Source organism: Haliotis rubra, unplaced genomic scaffold (assembly GCF_003918875.1).
Source record: "Haliotis rubra isolate DU_JTF1 unplaced genomic scaffold, ASM391887v1 Scf90, whole genome shotgun sequence".
NCBI classification, from domain to species: Eukaryota; Metazoa; Mollusca; class Gastropoda; order Lepetellida; family Haliotidae; genus Haliotis; species Haliotis rubra.
Window position 1 is genome coordinate 568730 of NW_025767635.1, and position 15460 is coordinate 584189.

The window sequence follows — 15460 nt, forward strand, 5'->3', positions numbered from 1 at the left end:
AACAGTTGGTCTACAGCAGTGTATCTGTAACAGTTGGTCTACAGCAGTGTATCTGTAACAGTTGGTCTACAGCAGTGTATCTGTAACAGTTGGTCTACTGCAGTGTATCTGTAACAGTTGGTCTACAGCGGTTGGTCTACAGCGGTGTATCTGTAACAGTTGGTCTACAGCAGTGTATCTGTAACAGTTAGTGTACAGCAGTGTATCTGTAACAGTTGGTCTACAGCAGTGTATCTGTAACAGTTGGTCTACAGGAGTGTATCTGTAAGAGTTGGTCTACAGCAGTTGGTCTACAGCAGTGTTTCTGTAACAGTTGGTCTACAGCAGTGTATCTGTAACAGTTGGTCTACAGCAGTATATCTGTAAGAGTTGGTCTACAGCAGTGTATCGGTAACAGTTGGTCTACTGCAGTGTATCTGTAACAGTTGGTCTACAGCTGTGTATCTGTAACAGTTGGTCTACAGCAGTTGGTCTACAGCAGTGTATCTGTAACAGTTGGTCTACAGCAGTGTATCTGTAACAGTTGGTGTACAGCAGTGTATCTGTAACAGTTGGTCTACAGCAGTGTATCTGTAACAGTTGGTCTACAGCAGTTGGTCTACAGCAGTGTATCTGTAACAGTTGGTCTATAGCAGTGTATCTCTAACAGTTGGTCTACTGCAGTGTATCTGTAACAGTTGGTCTATAGCAGTGTATCTGTAACAGTTGGCCTACAGCAGTGTATCTGTAACAGTTGGTCTACTGCAGTGTATCTGTAACAGTTGGTCTACAGCGGTTGGTCTACAGCGGTGTATCTGTAACAGTTGGTCTACAGCAGTGTATCTGTAACAGTTGGTGTACAGCAGTGTATCTGTAACAGTTGGTCTACAGCAGTGTATCTGTAACAGTTGGTCTACAGCAGTGTATCTGTAAGAGTTGGTCTACAGCAGTTGGTCTACAGCAGTGTTTCTGTAACAGTTGGTCTACAGCAGTGTATCTGTAACAGTTGGTCTACAGCAGTATATCTGTAACAGTTGGTCTACAGCAGTGTATCGGTAACAGTTGGTCTACTGCAGTGTATCTGTAACAGTTGGTCTACAGCAGTGTATCTGTAACAGTTGGTCTACAGCAGTTGGTCTACAGCAGTGTATCTGTAACAGTTGGTCTACAGCAGTATATCTGTAACAGTTGGTCTACAGCAGTGTATCTGTAACAGTTGGTCTACTGCAGTGTATCTGTAACAGTTGGTCTACAGCAGTGTATCTGTAACAGTTGGTCTACAGCAGTGTATCTGTAACAGTTGGTCTACAGCGGTGTATCTGTAACAGTTGGTCTACAGCGGTGTATCTGTAACAGTTGGTCTACAGCAGTGTATCGGTAACAGTTGGTCTACAGCAGTGTATCTGTAACAGTTGGTCTACAGCAGTGTATCTGTAACAGTCACAGCAGTGTATCTGCAGCAGTTGGTCTACAGCAGTGTATCTGTAACAGTTGGTCTACAGCAGTGTATCTGTAACAGTTGGTCTACAGCAGTGGTATCTGTAACAGTTGGTCTCTACAGCAGTGTATCTGTAACAGTTGGTCTACAGCAGTGTATCTGTAACAGTTGGTCTACAGCAGTGTATCTGTAACAGTTGGTCTACAGCAGTGTATCTGTAACAGTTGGTCTACAGCAGTGTATCTGTAACAGTTGGTCTACAGCGGTGTATCTGTAACAGTTGGTCTACAGCAGTGTATCTAACAGTTGGTAACAGTTGGTCTACAGCAGTGTATCTGTAACAGTTGGTCTACAGCAGTGTATCTGTAACAGTTGGTCTACAGCAGTGTATCTGTAACAGTTGGTCTACAGCAGTGTATCTGTAACAGTTGGTCTACAGCAGTGTATCTGTAACAGTTGGTCTACAGCAGTGTATCTGTAACAGTTGGTCTACAGCAGTGTATCTGTAACAGTTGGTCTACAGCAGTGTATCTACAGCAGTGTATCTGTAACAGTTGGTCTTCACAACAGCGGTGTATCTGTAACAGTTGGTCTACAGCAGTGTATCTGTAACAGTTGGTCTACAGCAGCAGTGTATCTGTAACAGTTGGTCTACAGCAGTGTATCTGTAACAGTTGGTCTACAGCAGTGTATCTGTAACAGTTGGTCTACAGCAGTGTATCTGTAACAGTTGGTCTACAGCAGTGTATCTGTAACAGTTGGTCTACAGCAGTGTATCTGTAACAGTTGGTCTACAGCAGTGTATCTGTAACAGTTGGTCTACAGCAGTGTATCTGTAACAGTTGGTCTACAGCAGTGTATCTGTAACAGTTGGTCTACAGCAGTGTATCTGTAACAGTTGGTCTACAGCAGTGTATCTGTAACAGTTGGTCTACAGCAGTGTATCTGTAACAGTTGGTCTACAGCAGTTGGTCTACAGCAGTGTATCTGTAACAGTTGGTCTACAGCAGTGTATCTGTAACAGTTGGTCTACAGCAGTTAGTCTACAGCAGTGTATCTGTAACAGTTGGTCTACAGCAGTGTATCTGTAACAGTTGGTCTACAGCAGTGTATCTGTAACAGTTGGTCTACAGCAGTGTATCTGCAGTGTAACAGTTGGTCTACAGCAGTGTATCTGTAACAGTTGGTCTACAGCAGTGTATCTGTAACAGTTGGTCTACAGCAGTGTATCTACAGCAGTTGGTCTACAGCAGTGTATCTGTAACAGTTGGTCAGTTGGTCTACAGCAGTGTATCTGTAACAGTTGGTCTACAGCAGTGTATCTGTAACAGTTGGTCTACAGCAGTTGGTCTACAGCAGTGTATCTGTAACAGTTGGTCTACAGCAGTGTATCTGTAACAGTTGGTCTACAGCAGTGTATCTGTAACAGTTGGTCTACAGCAGTGTATCTGTAACAGTTGGTCTACAGCAGTGTATCTGTAACAGTTGGTCTACAGCAGTGTATCTGTAACAGTTGGTCTACAGCAGTTGGTCTACAGCAGTGTATCTGTAACAGTTGGTCTACAGCAGTGTATCTGTAACAGTTGGTCTACAGCAGTGTATCTGTAACAGTTGGTCTACAGCAGTTGGTCTACAGCAGTGTATCTGTAACAGTTGGTCTACAGCAGTGTATCTGTAACAGTTGGTCTACAGCAGTGTATCTGTAACAGTTGGTCTACAGCAGTGTATCTGTAACAGTTGGTCTACAGCAGTGTATCTACAGCACATCTGTAACAGTTGGTCTACAGCAGTTGGTCAGCAGTGTATCTGTAACAGTTGGTCTCTAGCGGTTGGTCAGCAGCAGTGTATCTGTAACAGTCTGGTCTACAGCAGTTGGTCTACAGCAGTGTATCTGTAACAGTTGGTCTACAGCAGTGTATCTGTAACAGTTGGTCTACAGCAGTGTATCTGTAACAGTTGGTCTACAGCAGTGTATCTGTAACAGTTGGTCTACATCTGCAGTTGGTCTACAGCAGTGTATCTGTAACAGTTGGTCTACAGCAGTGTATCTGTAACAGTTGGTCTACAGCAGTTGGTCTACAGCAGTGTATCTGTAACAGTTGGTCTACAGCAGTGTATCTGTAACAGTTGGTCTACAGCAGTGTATCTGTAACAGTTGGTCTACAGCAGTGTATCTGTAACAGTTGGTCTACAGCAGTGTATCTGTAACAGTTGGTCTCTACATCTGTAACAGTTGGTCTACAGCAGTGTATCTGTAACAGTTGGTCTACAGCAGTGTATCTGTAACAGTTGGTCTACAGCAGTGTATCTGTAACAGTTGGTCTACAGCAGTGTATCTGTAACATCTGGTCTACAGCAGTCTACAGCAGTGTATCTGTAACAGTTGGTCTACAGCAGTGTATCTGTAACAGTTGGTCTACAGCAGTGTATCTGTAACAGTTGGTCTACAGCAGTGTATCTGTAACAGTTGGTCTACAGCAGTGTATCTGTAACAGTTGGTCTACAGCAGTGTATCTGTAACAGTTGGTCTACAGCAGTGTATCTGTAACAGTTGGTCTACAGCAGTGTATCTGTAACAGTTGGTCTACAGCAGTGTATCTGTAACAGTTGGTCTACAGCAGTGTATCTGTAACAGTTGGTCTACAGCAGTGTATCTGTAACAGTTGGTCTACAGCAGTGTATCTGTAACAGTTGGTCTACAGCAGTTGGTCTACAGCGGTGTAACAGTTCTGTATCTGTAACAGTTGGTCTACAGCAGTGTATCTGTAACAGTTGGTCTACAGTTGGTCTACAGCAGTGTATCTGTCAGTTGGTCTACACAGTTGGTCTACAGCAGTGTATCTGTAACAGTTGGTCTACTGCAGTGTATCTGTAACAGTTGGTCTACAGGAGTGTATCTGTAACAGTTGGTCTACAGCAGTGTATCTGTAACAGTTGGTCTACAGCAGTGTATCTGTAACAGTTGTTCTACAGCAGTGTATCTGTAACAGTTGGTCTACAGCAGTGTATCTGTAACCGTTGGTCTACAGCAGTTGATCTGTATCAATAAATTTCTTGATAAGCAGTTACACATATTTCCCTTTAATTGTATATGTCGATGACCCTTGGTCTGATCACATGGCTGTGGAGAATGTCTGATCACATGGCTATGGAGAATGTCTGATCACATGGCTGTGGAGAATGTCTGATCACATGGCTGTGGAGAATGTCTGATCACATGGCTGTGGAGAATGTCTGATCACATGGCTGTGGAGAATGTCTGATCACATGGCTATGGAGAATGTCTGATCACATGGCTATGGAGAATGTCTGATCACATGGCTGTGGAGAATGTCTGATCACATGGCTGTGGAGAATGTCTGATCACATGGCTATGGAGAATGTCTGATCACATGGCTGTGGAGAATGTCTGATCACATGGCTGTTGAGAATGTCTGATCACATGGCTGGAGAATGTCTGATCACATGGCTGTGGAGAATGTCTGATCACATGGCTGTTGAGAATGTCTGATCACATGGCTGTGGAGAATGTCTGATCACATGGCTGTGGAGAATGCCCTGACGTTACATGAGAACAGTTACACAACGTCATGTAAAGCTGATCTAACAACTGGGGCGAATCAAGCCAGATCGAATATCGCAAACTCCGCCCACGAGATTCGTGTAATGAATCTGCCAAAGACATGTAAATATAATAATAAGCTTAAGTTAAAACTGGAATTTATCAATGCTTCTTCACCAAATTATTTCATTATGATAAATGTTGAGTTTTATTGTTTTTCAACATGATTGATGGCTGAATTATCGCTGAGGAAGGAAGGTTAGATCTAAAAGTAATCCTGGGTCAGCCTCTGAACTACGGGTTCCCCCCTTAATCACCCCTCTCTTATCTCAGGTATGGTCACTGGCGGATTTTGGAGATAGGTTTTCGGCAAATATGAGGGGCAGAGATTTGAAACTTTCATAACACAGAATTAGGATGGATGAGACAATTTGTAGTTGGATTACAGCTATTTGTTCACAAGGGTCAAACAGCAACGAAGTGGGGATTTCTCCCGACTTGACAGCGGAGGAACGATAGCACAGGAACCCAACCTCAAGTCAGGGTGTTGTCCTTCTAGTATGCATACGGGGCGCCGCTTCCTACATACTATAGTAGAGTTGTCCATTCCTCGTTTATTTGAGGTTGTGTTTTAGTGTGCTGTATGTTTCCTGGTGAAGTCTGGGCTGTGTATTCTTAGTGTATACACAGGGAAACAAGTATTGCACCACCAGATATTTGCCATGGTATCAATATGTTACCACTAACCAGAGCTAAAGAACTTATCCTAACCTCACTTGAACTAAGGTAGTGTATCAGGATGAACTGACCCACAATGAATAATTCAATGACAAATCTAAACGCTATAAGAACGAACTACTGCAGTTTATTCAGAGAAGCAAATTTTTAAAAAATGTCCTCATTTTGTAGTGTTGACAGCTATGGTAGGTTAATGTTAACAAGTGCGGTATTTTCACAAACGTATCACTAACCCAGCACAAGGTCAATGTTTGGTGAAACCTCCGCCAACTCCAGCACCCTAGTCTGTCATACAGGCCCTGAAGCAAATATATCCAAGAAAACCCACTCAAGTCTAGAAAATGCGGCACGTCTAGATTTTATCAGCTTCTTAAAATGAAGAAAGTCTCAGGGCTCCTTTTCATTATATTATATTTTTTTTTACTGTGAGCTTTTTTTCTGTAAAATATGTTCATTTCAGAGACTAGCTGTTAGTCTACCAGCATCCCTGATCCTCCTCCTCGCTGATTGCATCCGAGGTTGAATGTGACGTGAATATACAATGCCATTTAGAAAGTGGTCAAATGTTATATTCCCAATTCTACCATGATTTCAGTAAATACTGGATTGTGGTTAATTTAAGCCATTCAGAGGTATATAATCATGTTATATACCTCTGGTCTTCCAACACAGAATGTATTTTTATAAATATCTTAATAACGTGCTTATGGTAGAATGGAGATAAACGCTATCGGTTTTAAATCAAATTTAGAGCTATTATAATTCCATTATATACCTCTGATTTTCCAACACTGTATGTTTATCTCCTAAATGTAACATGTGTAACATGTGTCGAATTTGAAGTTGGTATACTAGGGTAGTGTATTCCTAGGGATACTAGGATAGTGCATTCCTATGGTATACTAGAATAGTGAATTCCCGGGGTACACTAGAGGCTGGGTACTGCTAGATTATACTAGGGTAGTGTATTCCTTGGGCACACTAGAGTCTCGGTACTGTTAGATTATACTAGGGTAGTGTATTCCTATGGATACTAGGGTAGTGTATTCATATGGTATACTAGGATAGTGCATTCCCGGGGTACACTAGAGGCTGGGTACTGCTAGATTATACTAGGGTAGTGTATTCCTGGGGCACACTAGAGTCTCGGTACTGCTAGACTATATTAGGGTAGTGTATTCCTAGGGATACTAGGGTAGTGTATTCATATGGTATACTAGGATAGTGCATTCCCGGGGTACACTAGAGGCTGGGTACTGCTAGATTATACTAGGGTAGTGTATTCCTGGGGCACACTAGAGTCTCGGTACTGCTAGATTATACTAGGGTAGTGTATTCCTAGGGATACTAGGGTAGTGTATTCCTATGGTATACTAGGATAGTGCATTCCCGGGGTACACTAGAGGCTGGGTACTGCTAGATTATACTAGGGTAGTGTATTCCTGGGGTACACTAGAGTCTCGGTATTGCTAGATTATACTAGGGTAGTGTATTCCTGGGGTATACCAAAGTTGTGTATTCAAAGGCTACACTGGAGGCTGGATACTACTAGATTATACTAGGGTAGTGTATTCCCAGGATATACTAGGGTAGTGTATTCCTAGGATATATTAAGGTAGTGTATCCTTAGGGTATATAAGGCTAGTATATCCTTAGGGTACTAGGGTAGTGTATTCCTAGGGTATATAAGGGCAGTGTATTCCAAGGGTATACAAGGGTAATGTATTCCTGGGGGACACAAGGGTAATGTACTCCTAGGGTATACAAGGGTAGTGTATTCCTAGGGTATACTAGGGTTATTTATTCCTTGGGTATACAAGGGTAGTGTAGTCCAAGGATATACTAAGTTACTGTATTCACAGGGTATACAAGGGTAGTGTATTCCTAGGGTATACTAGAGTAGTGTAGTCCTAGGGCATATTAGGGTAACGTATTCCAAGGTATACAAGGGTAGTGTATTCCTTGGGTATACTAGGGTAATGTATTCCAAGGGTATACAAGGGTAGTGTATTCTTGGGGTATACAAGGGTAGTGTATTACTAGGATATACTAGAGTAGTGTAGTCCTAGGGCATATTAGGGTAACGTATTCCAAGGTATACAAGGGTAGTGTATTCCTTGGGTATACTAGGGTAATGTATTCCAAGGGTATACAAGGGTAGTGTATTCCTAGGATATACAAGGGTAATGAATTCCTAGGGTATACAAGGGTAATGTATTCCTAGGGTATACAAGAGTAGTCTATTCAGAGGGTATACAAGGGTGGTGTATTCTTAGGGTATACAAGGGTAGTGTAGTCCTAGGGTGTACTAGGGTAGTCTATCTCTAGGATATACTAGGGTAGTGTATTCCAAGTGTTTACAAGGGTAGTGTATTCCTAGGGTGTACTAAGGTAGTGTATTCCTAGGGTATACTAGGGTAGTGTTTTCCTAGGGTATACAAGGGTAGTGTATTCCATGGGTACACAAGGGTAGTGTATTCTTAGGGTATACAACGGTAGTGTATTCCTCGGGTTTACAAGTGTAGTGTATTCATAAGATATACTAGGGTAGTGTATTCCTAAGATAAACAAGGGTAGTGTATTCCTAGGTTATATTAGGGTAGTGTATTCCTAGGGTATACTAGGGTAGTGTATTCCTACGGTATACAAGGGTAGTGCATTCCTAGGGTATACAAGGGTAGTGTATTCCTAGGGTATACTAGGGTCGTGTAATCTTTGGGTTTACTAGGGTAGTGTATTCCCAGGGTATACGAGGGTGGTGTATTCCTAGGGTATACTAGGGTAGTGTAATCCTACGGTATACAAGGGTATTGTAGTCCTACGGTAACAAGGGTATTGTAGTCCTAGGGTACACAAGGGTAGTGTAGTCCCAGGGTATGCAAGGGTAGTGTATTCCTTGGGTGTACTTGGGTAAAGTATTCCTAGGGTATACTAGGGTAGTGTATTCCTAGGGTATACAAGGGTGGTGTATTCCTTGGGTATACAAGGGTAGTGTATTCCTAGGGTATGCAAGGGTAGTGTATTCTTAGGGTATAGGTTGTGCAAGGGTATACAAGTGTATTCCTAGGGTATACTAAAAGGGGTAGTGTATTCCATGGGTATACAAGGTAGTGTATTCCTAGGCATTGTACAAGGGATTCCTAGGGTATACAAGGGATGTACATAAGACTATACTAGGGTAGTGTATTCCTAGGGTAAACAAGGGTGAGTGTATTCCTAGGGTATAGTGTATTCTAGGTATACAAGGGTAGTGTATTCTTACAAGGGGGTGTTCCTAGGGTATACAAGCGTAGTGTATTCCTAGGGTATACAAGGGTAGTGTGTATTCATTTAGATATACAAAGGGTAGTGTGTTCCTAATTGTATACAAGGCACACAAGGGTAGTGTAGTCCTAGGGTAGTGTATTCCTAGGATGTACTAGGGTAGTGTATTCCTAGGGTTACAAGGGTATTAGGTAATGTATTCCAAGGGTAGTGTACAAGGGTAGTGTAAGTTCCAAGGGTATACAAGGGTAGTGTAGTCCTAGGGTATACGAGGGTAGTGTATTCCTAGGGTATACAAGGGTAGTGCATTCCTAGGGTGTACTAGGGTCGCGTAGTCCTGGGATATACTAGGGTAGTGTATTCACAGGGTATACTCGGCGCGCGTGGTCCTGACAAGATGCCCTTCCACGTAGGGGGTTCCCGGTTACTGGCAGCTCTCACCCTCGGGCTGGGGGAAATTGCTTGTTTTTCTAGCCCTTGGATAAAGCATTAATACGGGCGGAGACAAATATCAATCAGTTTTTACAGGTAAACTCGTCCTGCCCGCCCTTTGTTCACCTGATAAAGGTGGCACCTTTGATTTTAACTTTATCACATCTGGGTGGGAAATACGAAACTTTAATTAAAGAGTGTGGTTGTATTGGCTCGTATATAATGTTGCTGTTTTTGTAAATAATGTCAACAAGGGGGACATTTCCCGACAAGGTAGGTATCAAGAGGAACTGTGTTCAGAAGGGTGACATCTTCCTTTACTTGAGAGACAAGATGGCGTGTATGACGAACTTGTCTATATTCTTTATCAGTGACTGTACAATATAGACAGGGCTTCCTTGATAAGAAACACCTTAACACTTTCGATAGGAAAAATCAAAACGATCAATTTTCTGTATCCAAAACATCTTTAAGATTTAACATTTAAAACTTGTCCACATTTTGCAGCTTTACGCGCTTCAATTTGCTGTTCCTTATTCCCCTTGTTTCAAGTGGCCTGCTTCCAATGTTGGGAATCAGCTGACACTCTGGCTAAATGGTGTTCCACTCATGATCGGTGCTGACCTTTGGTAAGGGTGTCCAGGAGGTCACGCTCCGCTGGCAGGTGTACACAAATAGAAGATGAAGGCGAGATAGTGTGGATGAAGTACCCAGGATACGGGGGGCCTGGCATCTAGATCGTGGAATATAAAACATTTACTGAACGGCTGCACGACAAAAGAGATGTGGTGGCGATGTGTGTGAGCGTGCGTGCGTGCATGTGTGTCTGTATACCTTAAACGTATAAAGTGTCGATATCGCAGAGTGGTTCTACCCTGTTAGGTTAGATATCTAGGAGTTATAGGTGAAACTAACTCACTGTAATCTATTACGTTAGATATCTAGGACCTATAGGTGAACCTAATTCACTGTAATCTATTACCTTAGATATCTAGTACATATAGGTGAAACTAACTCACTGTAATCTATTACCTTAGATATCTAGTACATATAGGTGAAACTAACTCACTGTAATCTATTACCTTAGATATCTAGTACATATAGGTGAAACTATCTCACTGTAATCTATTACCTTAGATATCTAGTACATATAGGTGAAACTATCTCACTGTAATCTATTACCTTAGATGTGTAGTACATATAGGTGAAACTATCTCACTGTAATCTATTACCTTAGATATCTAGTACATATAGGTGAAACTAACTCAATGTAATCTATTACCTTAGATATCTAATACATATAGGTGAAACTATCTCACTGTAATCTATTACCTTAGATATCTAGTACATATAGGTGAAACTAACTCACTGTAATCTATTACCTTAGATATCTAGTACATATAGGTGAAACTATCTCACTGTAATCTATTACCTTAGATGTGTAGTACATATAGGTGAAACTATCTCACTGTAATCTATTACCTTAGATGTGGAGTACATATAGGTGAAACTATCTCACTGTAATCTATTACCTTAGATGTGGAGTACATATAGGTGAAACTATCTCACTGTAATCTATTCTTAGATATCTAAGACCAGTGTAATCTACTGTAATCTATTACGTTAGATATCTAGTACATATAGGTGAAACTAACTCACTGTAATCTATTACGTTGATAATCTATGAAACTATCTCCTTAGATATCTAAGACCAGTAGGTGAAACTAACTCACTGTAATCTATTACGTTAGTACATATAGGTGAAACTATCTCAGTAACTATTACCTTAGATGTGTAGTACATAACTAACTCTCACTGTAATCTATTACCTTAGATATTATCCTTAGGTGAAACTAACTCACTGTAATCTATTACCTTAGATATCTAAGATGGAAGGTGAAACTAACTCACTGTAATCTATAACATCTAGGACTAGTAGGTGAAACTAACTAATCTCGTTAGATATCTGTAATCTAATTACCTTAGATGTGTAGTACATATAGGTGAAACTATCTCACTGTAATCTATTACCTTAGATGTGTAGTACATATAGGTGAAACTATCTCACTGTAATCTATTACCTTAGATATCTAGTACATATAGGTGAAACTATCTCACTGTAATCTATTACGTTAGATATCTAGGACTAGTAGGTGAAACTAACTCACTGTAATCAATTACCTTAGATATCTAGTACTTATAGGTCAAACTAACTCAGTGTAATCAATAACGTTAGATATCTAGGACCCGTAGGTGAAACTAACTCACTGTAATCTATTACTTTAGATATCTAAGACCAGTAGGTGAAACTAATTCACTGTTATCAATTACGTTAGATATCTAGGACCAGTAGGTGAAACTAACTCACTGTAATCTATTACGTTAGATATCTAGTACATATAAGTGAAACACACTACGAGTTAAATACTCATGATCGTTTGCGAAGTATGGCTTCCTCCAAATTCAGAATCGTTTGAATGAATACTTATGACACTTTGTTTCAAGGTTCACATTGTTCTGTTTTCATAAGGGCTGCTTCGTCCGACTACAGTACCAGTGTAGGTGTACAAGCTGACATTAAGCAGCTAAATCAATGTACAAATTACTCAGCTTGTGTGCTGTGGTGCTGAAGTCGTCAGTTGCCGCCATGTGAAACCGTCACGGATGGTGTTACCTGTGCGTCACGGATGGTGTTACCTGTGCGTCACGGATGGTGTTACATGTGCGTCACGGATGGTGTTACCTGTACGTCCCGGATGGTGTTACCTGTGCGTCACGGATGGTGTTACCTGTGCGTCACGGAGGGTGTTACCTGTGCGTCATGGATGGTGTAACCTGTGCGTCACGGAGGATGTTACCTTTGCGTCACGGATGGTGTTACCTGTACATCACGGATGGTGTTACCTGTGCGTCACGGATGGTGTTACCTGTACGTCCCGGATGGTGTTACCTGTGCGTCACGGAGGATGTTACTTGTGCGTCACGGATGGTGTTGTTCTCGATAGGATCATTGTGCTCTATATTTGATTGCAATGCTGTCAGTTCATAGTTATTGATTTTACTGTATTGGTCAGAACAATAGGACTGACCGTATTTATCCAAACCCTGTCACGGGAGAGGGGCGCTCAGCCTACAGAACGGCCGGTATGTTTGCAATATTGACACTGTTGTGCTGTTGGTAATTGCGCGACCAGAGTTTGTGCTACAACCATGAAGGCTAGGAGCATGGTAGCAGCGTTTACGTTGCCGCTATGTACGTTGGGCGCGTCTCCAGGTGACGTTGAGGCAACGCTAGTGGTATAATCACCACAAAGCCTGCCTAGCAGGTCGTACTGATCTCAGTATGCCGTAACTGTCGTTAAAGCGGCTTTAGTCGTACACACGTCACTCTTCTACCCGTCATGTGTTGAAGAAGCAGACATGTCTGAATATCAGATGTAATGTTATCTTTTGCGAAGCAAGTTTCTACATCCTCCCACAAATGTGTATTTCCTTATAATGTGTCGTCATCAAACTGACCAGAGAAAGGACAATTCATTTCCGCCTTCATTTCTTTAGCTGGTGATCAGAGCCTGCAGCTACTACCACAGGGGGCCTGGCCAGAAGTCTTTCCCTCACTCCCCGCATCCAGTCTTTGATGACGGTAATCCACCCGCAGCGTCCCACAATGAACTCCCACTTCAGTTTCATCTACCGCTTATCTCGTCCTTCAGTGGCGGGTAGGAGATTTTATACCTTTGATGTTGCCGGAGAAATACGGGTAGGAACAGAAGTTACTCCCCTCTGGAAGACGTCAGATAGCCTATCTACCTGGACATGTTGGCATCGAGAGATCTTTCCACACATTTGGGACGAAATGTAGGCTGATCTCACCCAAATCCATTATTTCCGTGTTATTCATAGAGTCAACCAGGTACATGCACTCTTTAAATAGTCAACCGTGTACATAGACTCGGTGTACAGTCAACCATTTATATGGAATCTCTCTACAGTCAATCATGTATATAGAATCTCTCTACAGTCAACCATGTATATGGAATCTCTCGACAGTCAATCATGTATATAGAATCTCTCTACAGTCAACTATGTATATAGAATCTCTCGACAGTCAACCATGTATATAGAATCTCTCGACAGTCAACCATGTATAGAGAATCTCTCTACAGTCAACCATGTATATATAGAATCTCTACAGTCAACCATGTATATAGAATCTCTACAGTCAACCATGTACAGTATGTATATAGAATCTCTACAGTCAACCATGTATATAGAATCTCTCGACAGTCAACCATGTATATAGAATCTCTCTACAGTCAACCATGTATATAGAATCTCTCTACAGTCAACCATGTATATAGAATCTCTCTACAGTCAATCATGTATATAGAATCATGTATCATGTATATAGAATCTCTCGACAGTCAACCATGTATATAGAATATCTCTACAGTCAACCATGTATATAGAATCTCTCTACAGTCAACCATGTATATAGAATCTCTCTACAGTCAACCATGTATATAGAATCTCTCTACAGTCAACCATGTATATAGAATCTCTCTACAGTCAATCATGTATATAGAATCTCTCTACAGTCAACCATGTATATAGAATCTCTCTACAGTCCATCATGTATATAGAATCTCTCTACAGCCAACCATGTATATAGAATCTCTCTACAGTCAACCATGTATATAGAATCTCTCGACAGTCAACCATGTATATGGAATCTCTCGACAGTCAACCATGTATATAGAATCTCTCTACAGTCAACCATGTATATAGAATCTCTCTACAGTCAATCATGTATATAGAATCTCTACAGTCAACCATGTATATGGAATGTCTCTACAGTCAACCATGTATATGGAATCTCTACAGTCAACCATGTATGTATGGAATCTCTACAGTCAACTATGTATATGGAATCTCTCTACAGTCAATCATGTACATAGACTCTTAACAGTCAACCATGCATATGAATTCTCTCTACAGTCAACCATGTATATGGAATCTCTCTACAGTCAATCATGCATATAGAATCTCTCTACGATCAACCATGTATATAGAATATCTCTACAGTCAACCATGTATAAAGAATCTCTCTAGTCAACCACGTATATAGAATCTCTCGACAGTCAATCATGTATATAGAATCTCTCTACAGTCAAACATGTATATAGAATCTCTCTACAGTCAACCATGTATATAGAATCTCTCGACAGTCAACCATGTATAGAGAATCTCTCTACAGTCAACCATGTATATAGAATCTCTCTACAGTCAACCATGTATATAGAATCTCTCTACAGTCAACCATGTATATAGAATCTCTCGACAGTCAACCATGTATATAGAATCTCTCGACAGTCAACCATGTATATAGAATCTCTCTACAGTCAATCATGTATATAGAATCCCTCTACAGTCAATCATGTATATAGAATCTCTCTACAGTCCATCATGTATATAGAATCTCTCGACAGTCAACCATGTATATAGAATCTCTCTACAGTCAACCATGTATATAGAATCTCTCTACAGTCAACCATGTATATAGAATCTCTCGACAGTCAACCATGTATATAGAATCTCTACAGTCAACCATGTATATAGAATCTCTACAGTCAACCATGTATATAGAATCTCTACAGTCAATCATGTATATAGAATCTCTCTACAGTCAACCATGTATATAGAATCTCTCTACAGTCCATCATGTATATAGAATCTCTCGACAGTCAACCATGTATATAGAATCTCTCTACAGTCAACCATGTATATAGAATCTCTCGACAGTCAACCATGTATATGGAATCTCTCTACAGTCAACCATGTATATAGAATCTCTCTACAGTCAATCATGTATATAGAATCTCTCTACAGCCAACCATCTATATGGAATGTCTCTACAGTCAACCATGTATATGGAATGTCTCTACAGTCAACCATATACATGGAATCTCTCTACAGTCAACTATGTATATGGAATCTCTCTACAGTCAATCATGTATATGGAATCTCTCTACAGTCAATCATGTACA